At 45.3% G+C, this 14,694-nt stretch overlaps 1 long non-coding RNA gene across 1 annotated transcript in view; it reads left to right on the top strand.

Annotated features, from left to right (window-relative positions):
• Positions 1-13,195, top strand: part of LOC144141640 (uncharacterized) — a 33,423-nt gene extending 20,228 nt beyond the window's left edge. Inside the window, exon 3 of the long non-coding RNA XR_013316663.1 lies at positions 12,412-13,195. This is a non-coding gene — a long non-coding RNA (uncharacterized LOC144141640). The remainder of the gene's footprint in view (positions 1-12,411) is intronic.
• The last annotated feature ends 1,499 nt before the right edge of the window (positions 13,196-14,694 follow it).

Raw genomic sequence — 14,694 nt, 5'->3', positions numbered from 1 at the left:
CGAGTGTTTTGAAATATGTTTGCTGTGGGGTGGGCTTAACTTTTGCTTTAGATGTGGGGGTTCATGGCCCTCGTGGGAAACGGCCCGGTGTGAATGATCGCGGGCAGCGACGTGTGCCGCCTCGTTACCATCGAGGGATTCGCGACCTCAGTCCAAAATATTCGAAGTTCTGGGACTGGTTTTGCTTGTTGTAGAATTGTCGAGGAGGATTGCGATATGCGCCGATTTAGGTGGTTCCTGCAAGTGGCTTGGCAGCCAGTAATAACGGTTAAAAATTCTACGCCTGTTCTGGCGGCAAGGCCCATGGCAACCTCTTCAGCTGTTTCGATGGAGTTGGTGAAAACAGTCACTGCAGTGAGCTCAATTCCTCTGGCATTGGCCACGCTGGCGGCTTGTGCAGATTTGTGGGGGTACGGCGATGCGACCCTATATCAAGTGCATGGGAAGGGGTTTACTGGTTATGAATGTTGCGGGCTCTTGCTGCTCGGCGTGCTCTGTTGTTTGTGGGCTGCATATTCCTTGGGCTCGGAGTAACTCGAATGTTTTGTCGTATAGCCAACGAGATGCGAATTTTCTTGTTGTGGTTTGGTGGTATAGAGTGTTGTAGTTTCAAGAGCGTTGCCGTACCCGTGGGGGGTAACTTGAGCCGTTGTATTTGAGAGGCGTGGTGTGCTTCTTCGATTTGTTGCCATGTGTTGTGGACGCCAAGCTGCAGGAGTTTCGTAGTTGCGGTCTTCAGAGTAGACCGAGGGCTGTCTTTTATGCTTGGCGGATCGCTGAGTTAAGCTTAAGGATCTCGGCTGGTTTGAGGGTTAGGTATGGAGCACCATACGCTATTCCGAAGATGCGGATGGCTTGTATGAAGCGAAGCGTGTAAATTTATTTAAGGCCGTAGCGACGATGGGAGACGCGATGTATGAGGTGCATGAGCTGTGTGAGGGTCCGCTGTAGGAAGAGGATCGTTTGTGAACCTGAGCCATCCTTTGGAATGGTTAGTCCCAATATGCGAAGGTGGGGGACGCTGGCGAATGGCTGGTTATTGATCTTGAGTTCCGGGTCGGATATGTCTTGCGCGTTTTTTTTTGTTGTTCTTTTTCTGAGTGTTAAAAAGGTCGATTTTTCTGGAGGACATTCAAGACCGCGTGGTTGGAGGCAATGTTATGTCAGATGTATTGCAGCTTGGAGGGGGGTCCATAGTGTGAGATCATCCACATACATTCCATGTCTGAGGTTGGGGATCGCTTCCAGAAGTTGTGGGAGATATTTCATTGAGATAAAGAGTAGTGGGGAAATAACGGAGCCTTGAGGGGTCTCCTGCGGTATGGTTTTGAAGATATCTGAGTGGAGGTGCCCAACGCCCACTGTGGCGGTGTGGTTGTTGAGGAACGCGGTGACGTAGTTGTAAAGATTTCGTCCACAATTGATTGAGCTGAGTCCTCGAAAGATAGCTTGATGCGTTACGTTGCCGAAAGCACCTCTGATGTCCAATGCAAGAAGGGAATATTTGTGCTGATTTGACAACTTGCTCAGTATATCTGCTTTCAGCTGGGACAAAATATCTGGAGCGGAGTAAAATAACTTACATAGGAAAAATTAAGAAATTTCTTCCTGGTGATAATCATGACACCATCATAGTGAGTCATAAATTGTGTTAAAATTCAAAGTGATATGGCGCTATGGCTTGTGTGGCATCGAATTAAATGCCTCGATGAGGCAAATCGCATTGGACCAATAAAATTGCTTTCTGGTTGAGTAATTAAATGGGTTTAAATTAAGTTTCGATGAAAAGTTTAGGTTAGCGAAATAACGTCGGACTAATAAGAAAGGCATCCTTGTCATAATAATGTCACCACCATCATGGTGAGTCATCAATTGGTTTAAAATTCAAAGTGATGTGGTACTACGGCGTGTGGAATACCGAGTTGAAAGCTTCGATGAGGGAATTGGCGTGGAACAAATAAAAATTGCATCCTGGTTGTAATCGTGACACAGTCATGGTGAGTCATAGATAGGGTTAGAATTCAAAGTGATGTGCAGCTCGCGTGTGGGGCGCGAAATCGAAGGTCTCGATGAGGGAAATCACGCAAGAGAAATAAAAAATGCTTCCTTGTAATAAGGTAGACATAGTCATGGTTAGTAAAGATTGGGTTAAGAATCAAAGAAATGCAACTAGGGTGTGAGAGGAAATAAATTGAAAGTCTCGATGAAAAAAATCATGTGGGCAAGTAAAAAGGCCGTCCCGCTGATTAGCACTACTTAGGAGTAGTTAAACTTCGCCAATTCAGCGCACATGCAAAAATGGTGGCACAAAAGAAATTGTCGCGTTAAAGGAGCTGTTTTGAAAGCGCAAATTTAACCCAGGCAGGGACCGCATGATGAGATTATTATGTCCAATAAATTCATAAGTAAAAATTCGAAGCCGTGTCGTAAGCTCACGGGCGCTGTGTTCTTGGTTTCTATGAAGGGAGTCGGGTGCAGCTAAACCAAACACATGATGCTTAATAATGGCGAGTTCTGCTTTTAAAGTATGGCAATATTAAATATCTGGTGCTTCGGAGGGATCACTCGCACATGTTTCTTTTGACCAGGCTATTATTAAAAACTGGCTTGCTCGACACCATGCGGCTCGCAATGTGTGGAAAAGACGCGCGTAGCCACCAAAACAACGCTGGGGAACAGCCAAATTGACAGCATGGAGATGGAGATCAAGGAAACTTTTTTTCTAAATGTCGTGAAAGGCCAGTATGTTCAGCCACCCACTGGTTACTCTTTCGCGCTTGTATAAGTTGTGTACTTTGTTATTTATTGCGCAGTCAGTCATCTGGGTCACCTGCACAATATATTGCCGTTTTCTGAACGAAAGTCCTACTTGGAAATTTCGCATCGTTCGCTATCGTTGTATTCTGTGCCAGTTCCTCTTTCTGCCGCAATTTCACACGATGAGCTACGAACCAGTTTGGCAATGAACCTGATGATGTGTTTTAAATGCAGAGCATTTCTTAGCCTCGCCTGTTCCTGCGTCGGACGGTGTCAACAGTTCCGCGTCCGCAGCAGGTGCGCCTCTCCTTCCCTCCTCTCTCTCAACAGCAGCTGGCGCGCGCATGCGTCGTAGTCAGCCCGTTCGCTCCGTCGCGGTCTCTGCGTAACAGGTGCGTGATAGCAGCGCGGTGGGGCGTGGAAGGGCGCGCACTGCTTGCGCATGCGCGCTCTCCCCCCCGTACTGCTCTCCCTCTACTGTGCGCGCTGCAAATATAGCGGCTAGCGGTCGCTCGTGTTTCAGTCACTGCGTTGCTCCTTCCTTCCTTGGTTGACGCTCGTGCCCACGTTTACTCGTGTCTGCTACTCCAGCATCACGGAAGAAGCGATGGAAGCAACACTGCCTTCAATCAGTACTGAGGCCCCAATGCTCTGCATTTACTCGTGTTCCCCTCGCGGGAAGGCACGGGAATTTTTTTCACGGCCCCCAATGTGGGTTGCGCGAATAAATAAGCGGCTGTAATATGGAGGACGCCTTCATTATTTAAGGTTGATCTGGCGTCTTTTAGTACTTTCCGCCAAAACTACGCAAAATATTTAAATTGCTCAGTGCATCGAATATTCACAAGCTGTAGCATAAAATCACAACGTTACAGAGAAAGGAAGCGCACAGCTTTGCACACGGCACACGCTGTTATGTTTCTTCTCCATTTTCGCTCCTGGTTTCTATCGAAAGTGGAATTTTTGGAAGAAATAGATATCTTTCCCAACCGCACGCTTCCTTTTGGACTTTTGTATTACTTTTGCCCTGATACAGATAAGCATATTCAATTAATTGTGAATATTCATGCTAAAGCATCTATCGGAAAATTCCATGCAGCACCAATCATACAATGTCCTGTATCTCCAAAAGAATACCTAACTGGAAAAGCTAACAAATGTGTTCGTTATAGTACTGTACGTGTGAATTATTGGTTACCGTAGACAAAGTTAGTAATAAATATTCAGAAAAATACAGGCCCCACAAAGTGTCCTACAATAGCGCGAAAAGTATCCCAATTTGCTGCTCATCGGCGAGTCTCGCGAGAAAAAAATTGTGAAGAAGCGGAGCGGCGTATGAGTGAACTGGCGTTAGTCAGAAATTGTGCAAACTTTCTTGCATTTTCTACTCCAATAATGCTGATGTGTTCATGAACACTCAAACTATCGCAAGGACAGGCTGGAAAGAGTTCAATTAACGTAAGCTTCGAATGCATTTATTTAGAAAACTGTTATGGTTGTAATATTTGTAAGGTGAAGATGGCAAGGGAAAGATTATCCGGTAAATATCATTGGTCAGTTCTCCGTGTTGCGCAGGTCCGTGCAATAAATTACATTCCGCATACCGTCGGCTAGCATTCCGTGCCATGGGAATGTTCACACACCACCTCTGAGCACAACGGAAACATAACATTTCCTTGCTTAGATATGGAAATAAGCGGGGTGCTGTTGTTCTTTTTTTCTTTTATAGGCGGCTGATTAGGCAGTATGGCACATCCTAAATATAATTGCGTATGCAACTCAATGATGAGATGGTCTTGTGGACCAGGCAGGGCCCGCAGGTGGCCACCAGTCAGAGCGGTGTTCTCTAGCGCGTGGCTTGTCTCGCGAGGAATATTTATCCCGAAGCGAACACTGGATCACTGGGCGAGACACCTTTTTCCTGGTCCTCCAGTTTTCGAATAATGCGGAGCTTATAGACTTTTGGGGGTTGGCCTCGTATAGTTTTATGAAGGTGCTGGGAAGAAAGAACAATTGCTGGCATGCCTCGGCAAGATACGTCCTCAACTTCACTCACTCACACTCACTCACTCACTCACTCACTCGCTCACTCACTCGCTCGCTCACCCGCTCACTCGCTCACTCGCTCACTCGCTCACTCAGTCACTCACTCACTCACTCGCTCACTCAGTCACTCACTCACTCACTAACTCACTCGCTCACCCCCTCACTCGCTCACTCACTCACTCGCTCACTCGCTCACTCAGTCACTCACTCACTCACTCACTCGCTCACTCGCTCACTCACTCACTCACTCACTCACTCACTCACTCACTCACTCACTCACTCACTCGCTCACTCGCTCACCCGCTCACTCACTCACTAACTCAACTGCTCACTCGCTCACTCACTCACTCACTCACTCACTCAGTCACTCACTCAGTCACTCAGTCACTCACTCACTCACTCACTCACTCGCTCACCCGCTCACTCAGTCACTTAGTCACTCAGTCACTCGCTCGCTCACTCGCTCACTCACTCACTCACACTCACTCACTTACTCACTCACTCGCTCACCCGCTCACTCACTCACTCACTCGCTCACTCGCTCACTCAGTCACTCACTCACTCGCTCACCCGCTCACTCACTCGCTCACCCGCTCACTTACTCACTCACTCAGTCACTCACTCGCTCACTCAGTCACTCACTCGCTCACTCAGTCATTCACACTCTCTGTCACTCACTCATTCACTCACTCGCTCACTCAGTCATTCACTCACTCGCTCACTCAGTCACTCAGTCACTCACTCACTCGCTCACCCGATCACTCAGTCACTCACTCGCTCACTCGCTCACTCACACTCACTCACTCACTCGCTCACTCACTCGCTCACTCAGTCACTCACTCACTCACTCGCTCACTCCCTCACTCACTCACTCACTCGCTCACTCGCTCACTCGCTCACTCAGTCACTCACTCACTCGCTCAACTGCTCACTCGCTGACCCACTCACTCACTCACTCACTCACTCACTCACTCACTCACTCAGTCACTCACTCACTCAGTCACTGAGTCACTCACTCACTCACTCACTCACTCACTCACTCGCTCACTCAGTCACTCACTCAGTCGCTCACTCACTCGCTCACTCACTCACTCACTCACTCACTCGCTCACCCGCTCAGTCAGTCACTCAGTCACTCAGTCACTCACTCGCTCACTCGCTCACTCGCTCACTCACTCACTCACACTCACTCACTCACTCACTCGCTCACTCACTCGCTCACCCGCTCACTCACTCACTCACTCGCTCACTCAGTCACTCACTCACTCGCTCACCCGCTCACTCACTCGCTCACCCGCTCACTTACTCACTCACTCACTCACTCACTCGCTCACTCAGTCACTCACTCGCTCACTCAGTCACTCACGCATTCTGTCACTCACTCACTCATTCACTCACTCGCTCACTCAGTCACTCACTCACTCGCTCACTCAGTCACTCAGTCACTCACTCGCTCAACCGATCACTCACTCACTCACTCACTCACTCACTCACTCACTCACTCACTCACTCACTCACTCACTCACTTACTCACTCAGTCACTCACTCACTCGCTCATTCAGTCACTCAGTCACTCAGTCACTCGCTCACTTGCTCACCCGCTAACTCGATCTCTCACTCACTCAGCCACTCGCTCGCTCACTCAGTCACTCGCTCGCTCGCTCACTCACCCGCTCACTCACTCAGAACGGAATTTAGCACGTATAAGCTCAATTTGCTAAGTGCGGAAGGTTTCTCTAGAGACGTAATGTAGTAAGATGTGTGGCCAACTAGCAGTATTTATGAACTTATATGCCGAAATTGCCGTATTCCTGTGAAAAACCGAGCACCACGTAGGGCATCCATACCTCCTTTGGACATCCGCATCAAGTTGAACGCTTCTTAATATAGGTATTGCGATATTTCCTGCTTTCTTCACGAAAATTGTTTTTCGACCAGAATACATACATTGTCCGCTTCTGGGCTAATAAAAAAAGTTTTGAACTGATACATATATCACTAAACATTCAGTCCGGAGCTCTCGTCACTATGAAAATATTAAGTGCAATGCACTTCTTAAGCGACCCTGAACCTGCGTCCACCGGCGATGTCCGCGCACGTGGAGATGGGCGCGCGCAGCCTGGCTGCTGACATGGCACATACCCACGTGGGGGATTGGCCAGGAATCTCCTCGTCTTCCTTGGCAACGGGGGGAGATGGGCGCGCGCTGCCTGGCCGCTGACATGGCACATACCCACGGGGGGATTGGCCAAGAATCGGGCGTGAGAAGGGCTAATGCACCTGCTTAAAGGAGTACTGACACGAAATTTCAAAGCTGAGATCCGCTCTAGCAATCAAGTACAACGACAACACAAATAGGTGTCTGTGAATAAATGCATCTTTCTTTCTTTGTAGTTGTGTGTGTGTGTGTGTGATCTCTCTTTCGCGAACATTACCGAACCGCGCAAATTCAACTCGTGCATTGGCACTTTCACATTCTTCCCCTCGGGGAAATGCGGGGAATTTTTTTTATAGCTTCTCGTTGCTCATGAGGAGCACCTCATCGAGGATTGCGGCGACTTTATCCTTTTTGGGGTGAGGAGAAATCTTGAAGAATTTTTTTTTTGTTTCTGATTTGCACACTTCCAACTGGTAATAACAGGAACGTAGGCAATGATCATTCTGGGCTAGTAGCGGTAGAGATTCTACTTTTTGCCATCAAACCGAAACCAGCACCGTAAAGTTTGTCATGTAAACGGTATACCAAAAGTCATACCAATGCTTAATATAAACGCTTCGACATCGGATTAGCTAAGTCTGTCCCTTTGAAGACTCTACTTGGGTAACGAGTGATTTTATATTGCGGTAAATTCTGGGTGCTCTTAAAAGGTAATTTTGTTACAATAAAACCACACAAATATTTCTGCATTCCAAATGGCAATACCAGTCTTCTCTGAACCTCTTTCCGCCCTCCCGACACACGGACACCGATGTAGAAATGCTTAAGACGGCTTAATTGTGATATTGAGGCTGTCGAATCTAATTCTCAGATTTCCGACTCCCGCATTCTACCAAGAATAAAATAGAAATGAAATGGCAACACAAAATTCTTAGTTATTCCCCCAGAAACCTGGACAGAATAACAAACACAGGCTTCAAAAAACAAAACAAGGCAACGGCTGTCGCTCAGCTTTCGCGATCTAACCCGATGTTTTCTTTCTCGTTATTTTGAGTTGGTTCCTTGCCGTCATAGAGAGTCCTTCCAAGTACCAGTCATGATGGCCAACCTGCAAACATGGTTCTCGGTTAAAAAATGTAATGTTAACGGCGCATGTTCCCGTGGTGAGCTCGGGAGGATCGGGGGTTCAAAGCCCTTTTACCTTTTTACTTGACGACTACCACAAAAAAAAATCTTGAAACCTCTTAACTTCCTATCTTATTATTTTATCTATGTGCATCAATGGTTCATTTTTATATGCGTAGCGCTTGTTGGAGTTCTTCGGCCTCTGCTTTTGCGTGTGCGTTTTGACATGTCTCGTTTTTTTTTAAAGTTATTTGAGCGCATATTTCCAAAGAATGTTTGCCTTTAAAGAGGCCACCAACACAAAGCATATACAGTTAAAACCCAATGTAATGAAGTCTCCAGGAATCGAAATTTATTTTGTTAAATCGAGAAATTCGTAAAATCGCGGCTGTCATTTTACAAGCAGTTCATTCAGTACATTCGATGTGTAAAGGGATGCGCATCCCAGCAGCTCCCACGCGTGACATCGTTATTGCGGTGGTCGCGGCACTCACCGGGTGATAATTTAGCAATGCGCTAGAAGTACGCTGAAGATACTATAATAAAATTCTAAGGGTTCTGGGCAAAAACAAATTTATTTTCTGACAAAAAAGTCCGATTATTGCCTGCGTGGGAGTCGTTAGGATTGGGTGGAAATGCTTTTCGGAGCACACAAGCGCGTTCAACCCCCCCTCGGTTCCTTCATGAGCACTAGCAAAGCGCCTAAGCAAGTAAATAGCGTTCATCCCCTGGCCTTGATCGAGAACAGAAGAGACACCAGCTTCAGCAGTTTCACTGATCGAAAACCGGGAGTGATGAGTTTTTTTTTGCGAGAGTTTGCCCTACGGCATAACAGTTATATATGCCACATCACATTTGTTTCACGAAAAAGAGTTTCTGTCGTAGAGGTCCGTAGAACCGAAACTATGCGCTTCGTGTTTCTTTCTGTCTTGACGCAATAATCGTCATGGCATTCTGAGAAATTACTTCCCAAATTACTCCTTTCTTGCAATGTGTCTGCTTTTCGAAATACTTCTTTAAATGGGGAATGGCGCTCAGTGTGTTTTGTTAGTTCGAGTAACATTGTGGTAGTAAAACTTGTGGTATACACATTATTCCATCAATCATTGTCGCTTAATAGCTACGGTCGCTAGGGCCGGGTGGTGACTCTATTATATGGATCTGCTACTCGAAACTGCAAACACAATCTTGGCTGAAGTGACATCTATGGACTTCACCACACGCAGCAGCATATTATTCTGTTAAGTTCCAGAAATACGGTCACACGTGCGTTCGGTGTTTTGTGTGTACCGTAACGCCATCTGAGGGCGAGTCTAAACGCCTGTCACGCCCTATAGTGGTGTAACGCTTGATTTACACCAACAGTGCTGCACCGAAACAGTTCTTTTTCGAACCATAATTCCAAACTTCTTGGAAGGGGCTATACCTTGTTGTTTACATCAGTCAAATGAATAGCTCTGCATGCCGAAATGTCCTCCCCTCTTTCATTAAGCCCCACCTTTCGTTTTGTCTTTTGGGTTGTCCTATCTTGCTCTTATCTTCGACCAGATCTCTCTGGCACTCAGCACTTTCTCTTTATTTTCCGGCACAGTAAAGCGTCGTTGCACTTATCATAACGCTATCCTAAATTTGAGCTAGGTATAGGGAAAACTAAAAGATTTGAGCACTCCAATCGAATACCACGTGGTAAATAAAAGTGAATTTTCTGTGCCCATAGCATTACTTGGTATACCATTCGCAGGAGAAGTTTATTCAGCCCATGACGTCACAGGCGTGACGACATAGCCTCTAATCTCCTTCTATATATTCGCTGTACTATGCATAAGCGGATGCTGTTATTTGTAGCTTGGAAACCTTGCACTTTAACATCGAAACAAACGTCACGTGAACAAGAACCTCAAAGATGTGGTCCCATTAGAAACCCGTGCTATGGCACAGGATTTTCGACACCATTGCGGGTCAAAAGTTTGACGTCTTTTGCCATTTATATCCTACCAACAAACAGCAGTTAGGTGACACTTTTGGAGTTTGACAAATTTTACTGACACCTTGGTCCTCTACATTGGATTTGCAGCTTGTCGGCTCAAATCATAATTCTGTTGAATGGCTCTGCCTAAGAAAAATCTGTCGGTACGTTCGTTCGTGCGTTCAAAATAGTTTGACTGTTCTGCTGCGACTCAGCCTTTTTCAGAGCCCCCACCGCGGTGTTATAGTGGCGTAAGTGAAAAACCATTTATTTTAAAGTGGTTAAAGGAGACGTTCGGGAGCCGTTGTCGAACGGCGGAAAAAAGAAGATGAAGCCAGTGAATCTTGCTATGGTACATTACAGCTGCCTAATAGTTTTTTCAACGCCAGCGGTGAGTTAAGCTAACTGGATTCGTGCCTGTTCACACCGTGAGATAAGCCTTTTTATGATTAGTCTTGACGAAGTCGAAACCATGTAAACAACTTGAAGATTTGGTTGAGGGAGCTACCTACAATCCGATGTTCTTTGTTGTCTGCATCTCCTCGTTTATTTTGTTTACGCTCTTGTATTTAGGACCTGTGTAGGATTGTCTGTCCGGAAACCCATGCATACGCGTCTCCGCCACGCTATGAATAAACTCCGATAAAGCGTTACATTGCTTTGCATGAAAGTCGGATTTGCGATTGCACATACAACAGAATATTTCCGTGAGGGCTAAAAACACTGCTTCAAAAATTCACGCGGACCATCGGAATGAGTAAAGTTAAATTTTGCTAATTCGAACTCGTTTAATACAAACGTCCGGTTAATTCGAACTGACGCCCTGGTCTCAGCACAGCCCTGGGTATTTCAATGAGGGAACAATTCCCGTAAATTGGAACACGTCGCTATCCGGAACGGTTAATTCGAACTTGGATTTCCTGCTTTCCGTGGCTACTCGCAGTACAAGTCGGCCCAGAGTGATTACAATGTGTTACAAATGCAAACCACACCAAATTTACCAGAGGTGCATTCAAATCAGCGTCGAGGCTGGTTGTTGCAGCTCATTATTTCTCAGCAGATTAGAATGCCGACGCTGCGCTGCAGCTCTTCGGCAAGTTCCAAGTGATGCTCGTGGAGTCGTGACAGAGGAAACGCAAGGCAGATGCATATTACCGATTACTTTTAAGTTCGATTGCCTCGAGCCTGCCAGTAAATAAACTTGTTTTAGCACATGACAGCGTCATTATTTCGACGTTAGGGCTCACTGCTCACATGAATGCAATGACAGTGCCTGTTTCGACCGTATAATTAACTGATTCATTAATTTCGCTCGTTTTTCGACCTCACGAACCTTATTTCAAAATCACCTGCCACAATCGTGCAGTAGCGCATAATTCGCGATTACAAGTCCAGAGGTGACTTCTTTGTGCTCTGCCCGCGAAGTGCGGCACGATTTCCATTCATTCTAGCGTCCTCTCGATAATTCAAACTCCGCTTCATTCGTACAATTTTATGGTCCCCTTCGAGTTCTAATTAATGAGCTTTTACGGCATATACGAACATTCAGAAGCGCTACTAATTCCAACAATACTGTACAGCGTGTTTTCTAACTGCTACTAAGGGAAAATGTGAAGCACAAATCGTATACAAAGAAAGTGTTGAACTGCTGACTCTGAGGACGGGAAACACAGGACCAAAATTCATAAAAGGGAAATTTCTGCCCACTTTTTCTCCATGTTCGCACGAAAAACTGTGAGTTCGGGCAAAGGTTCGCTGCATTATTCTTTGATGCGCGCCCCACAGGTTCTATGACGTGTCCTTCTCGAAGAAAACTGCGTTTTTTAATTCAAAATGAGGGATTTACTTCTTCTATTGCAATGAGTGATTAATGTTGCTGTATACTGGTATGAAGGGGACAGCTGTGCAATTTGAAAATCCAGTATAAACAGATAGCACAAAAGCCCAGGTGTATTTAAAAATCCGGAGTGAATATGTTAACAGCGCCAGTGAAATTTACGAACGAATCAACTTCATGCAATGTTTGATGCTTCCACTTTTATGATAAGCATGCCTTGCTGCTCTCTGTTTATACTTGTGCAATCTTTGAAGTGACACGACCAAAATACATACGTTCTTGCTACAAAAAATAGACATTAGTTTCATGTACATCCAAGAACGTGTACTTTAGGGACAGGTAGAAAGTGAACTGTTATTACGCAATATAAACCACGCTATTCAGTCAGTTAGAAAACAATGCTTCGTTTCCCATCCTTGTTTTGGGTATCCTTCGTTCGAAATATTCATACAGACTGTGCTAACTTTTCCCTAATGCAGTACTCAATGATGTGTATGTGTTCCCGTTTTTTTCCTTATGCAGTCTTGAACTCTACCCATAGCCGGCTCAGCGGAGTGAGGACGACCTACAGAATACGAAGACCCGAACATAACTGCGGTTGACGCCGGAAGTTCGCTCCAACATAAAAACAAGCCTTTCTGACGGGAATAAACACCATCAAGACATGTAATCAAAAAATGAAAAAAACATATCGCAGGCGTAAAATAAGTGATGGGAACAAGATCTCTGGTTTTGGGATGCAGCTAGAAAACATGGTGATTCCTTCAATGTCGAGATACTTGTACTGCGCATTGTTTTCTTTGTTATATTCAATGTAATCGTAAGTACATAAAAATGCTGGTGCATGAGTCAACTTATTGCCAATGTAATTCAAACAAAAATATCACGGCCCCTTAAGTAAGAGAAACATGGTTAAAACACGAAGCTTTCTCTCGTGGACCCTGAGTCAAAGCGAAAGTGAAAATACAAACTGTTTCGACCATTTCTTTCCTAATCACTTTGCATAGTTTATGAAAAACAAAAAAATTATGGATAGAAACAGTGAACCTGTGCTTCCTTGAAGATCACAGTTTTGCGAAATGATCAATAATCTTAAAGATGTGTACGACCACAATGATTCTCGCCTTGACTGATATGCCCTGCTTATTAGTTGTTCACTGTTCTCCCGTTGTAATCCAAATGTACAGAATTGTTCACTACGTTTACTTTTGTTAGTTACCTTGTGTTCAACTAAAGTGTACATTGTCGTAAATGAGTGTTGTAATTATGGGCTCCTTAAGTGACTTGTAGTGCAATAAATGTCACGTGGAGAATAAATCGAAAAAAAAAAAGAATGGCGCAATTAGATGCACGTCGGCTTTATTACCGCGGGGACGAAGATTCGATTCTACCCACGGGAAGGGTTTTTTTTCTTTTCTGAAGAATGCTTCGCGTTCTGCCATTGTCATTATCTGGTTCTTCTTCTTCCTCTTGTTCTTGTGTCCGGCTACTGTCCAAAGTTGGCTTTCCTGCCATCTGTTTTTGGGTTCAGCGCCACCAATCAGGCACATAAAGCTTCGCTTTAAAATGGTAGACTCTAAAACTGGGCTCGGGAAACAACAGTTCCCAATAGCAGATTTTGCATGTACTTATCCGGTTTCCTCTCCGTTAACAATTATTTTTGTGGCTTCGGTGAAACATAATTCGCCATAGCAGAATTTGAACAAGTCATCAGTACTTCGCGTACGGTGAAATAATTCTAGCCTTCGTCATTTCATTGGTAGACAACCCTCGGTTACGCTCATTTGACAGTTGAATCTGAGGTGAAGTCACCCCAATTTTCGCGTGCGACAGCGGATCCGTTTTGTGTATTTCAACGTGAACGCGACTTGGCACGGACAGACATTTTTGGAGCGGGTGAAATGCTATTGGTTAAAAGAGAATCTTGATGAAAAATGATATTCGCGATCCTTCCCCACCTGTCTCGTACCCCGATGACATGTAACGTGGAACGAAAATCTGGTATCGGGGCTTCAGAAAGGCGCCTTCAAGCCCCTTCAACTATCCCCTTATTCCACAAACCTGCAGCCAATATAGGAACAACGTCGTTAAAAATACAATGGTACAACGTTGCTGCAACGTTTGGTGCTTTATATTTTATTTGGAGTGACATTGCTGTCTTTATTTTCAGTTTAAAGCCAGCAATATATGGTACACTAGCCGTGAAATTAAGTCATTCGCTGCCGAAATTATGAAACTTTCGTTCGTAGAAGCAAAAAAATGTTGCTGTTGCCACTGAGCAATAAAAACCATAAAACGGCACGTCATACAGGCTATGCCACCCTATGTCGTCGAAAAACGGTATGGAAAACAAACTAGCTCCGCGTTCGTATTTTTTGTTGGCGTTTTGATCACAGTTCACCCCAACTGAAGCAATTCGCAGTGTTACAGATGCTCTAAACAAACGCTTACATTTGTTCATTTTCTTTGCAAACTCCAACTGAAACCCATGAGTAACGCTAAATCATGAATACGGCATCCAGAGTGCCAAGTGAACGACTCAACCACGATTTAGGTTCCGGATTTTCTTTGCACCATGAGAGTAGAAGTTGGATACATTCCAGTGAATAAATTACCTATTCCCAAATTGGATAGAAAAAAAATTCCCCCGCATTTCCCCGAGGGGGAGAATGTGAAAGTGCGAATGCACGGTTGTCGGCCCGCTTGCGGCGCTTGCGCTCGGCCCCCGCAGCCCACCGCCTCGCCGCCTTCTCTTCCATCTCTTCCATCGGGTTTGTAGTATCACGTGTACACCACGCAGTTATC

The sequence above is a fragment of the Haemaphysalis longicornis genome, unplaced genomic scaffold, assembly GCF_048455015.1.
Source record: "Haemaphysalis longicornis isolate Haplotype H1 unplaced genomic scaffold, Haemaphysalis longicornis Haplotype H1 scaffold_6, whole genome shotgun sequence".
Lineage (NCBI taxonomy): Eukaryota > Metazoa > Arthropoda > Arachnida > Ixodida > Ixodidae > Haemaphysalis > Haemaphysalis longicornis.
Note: the sequence above shows the minus strand (reverse complement) of the source record. Positions and strands in the feature narration are given on the sequence as shown.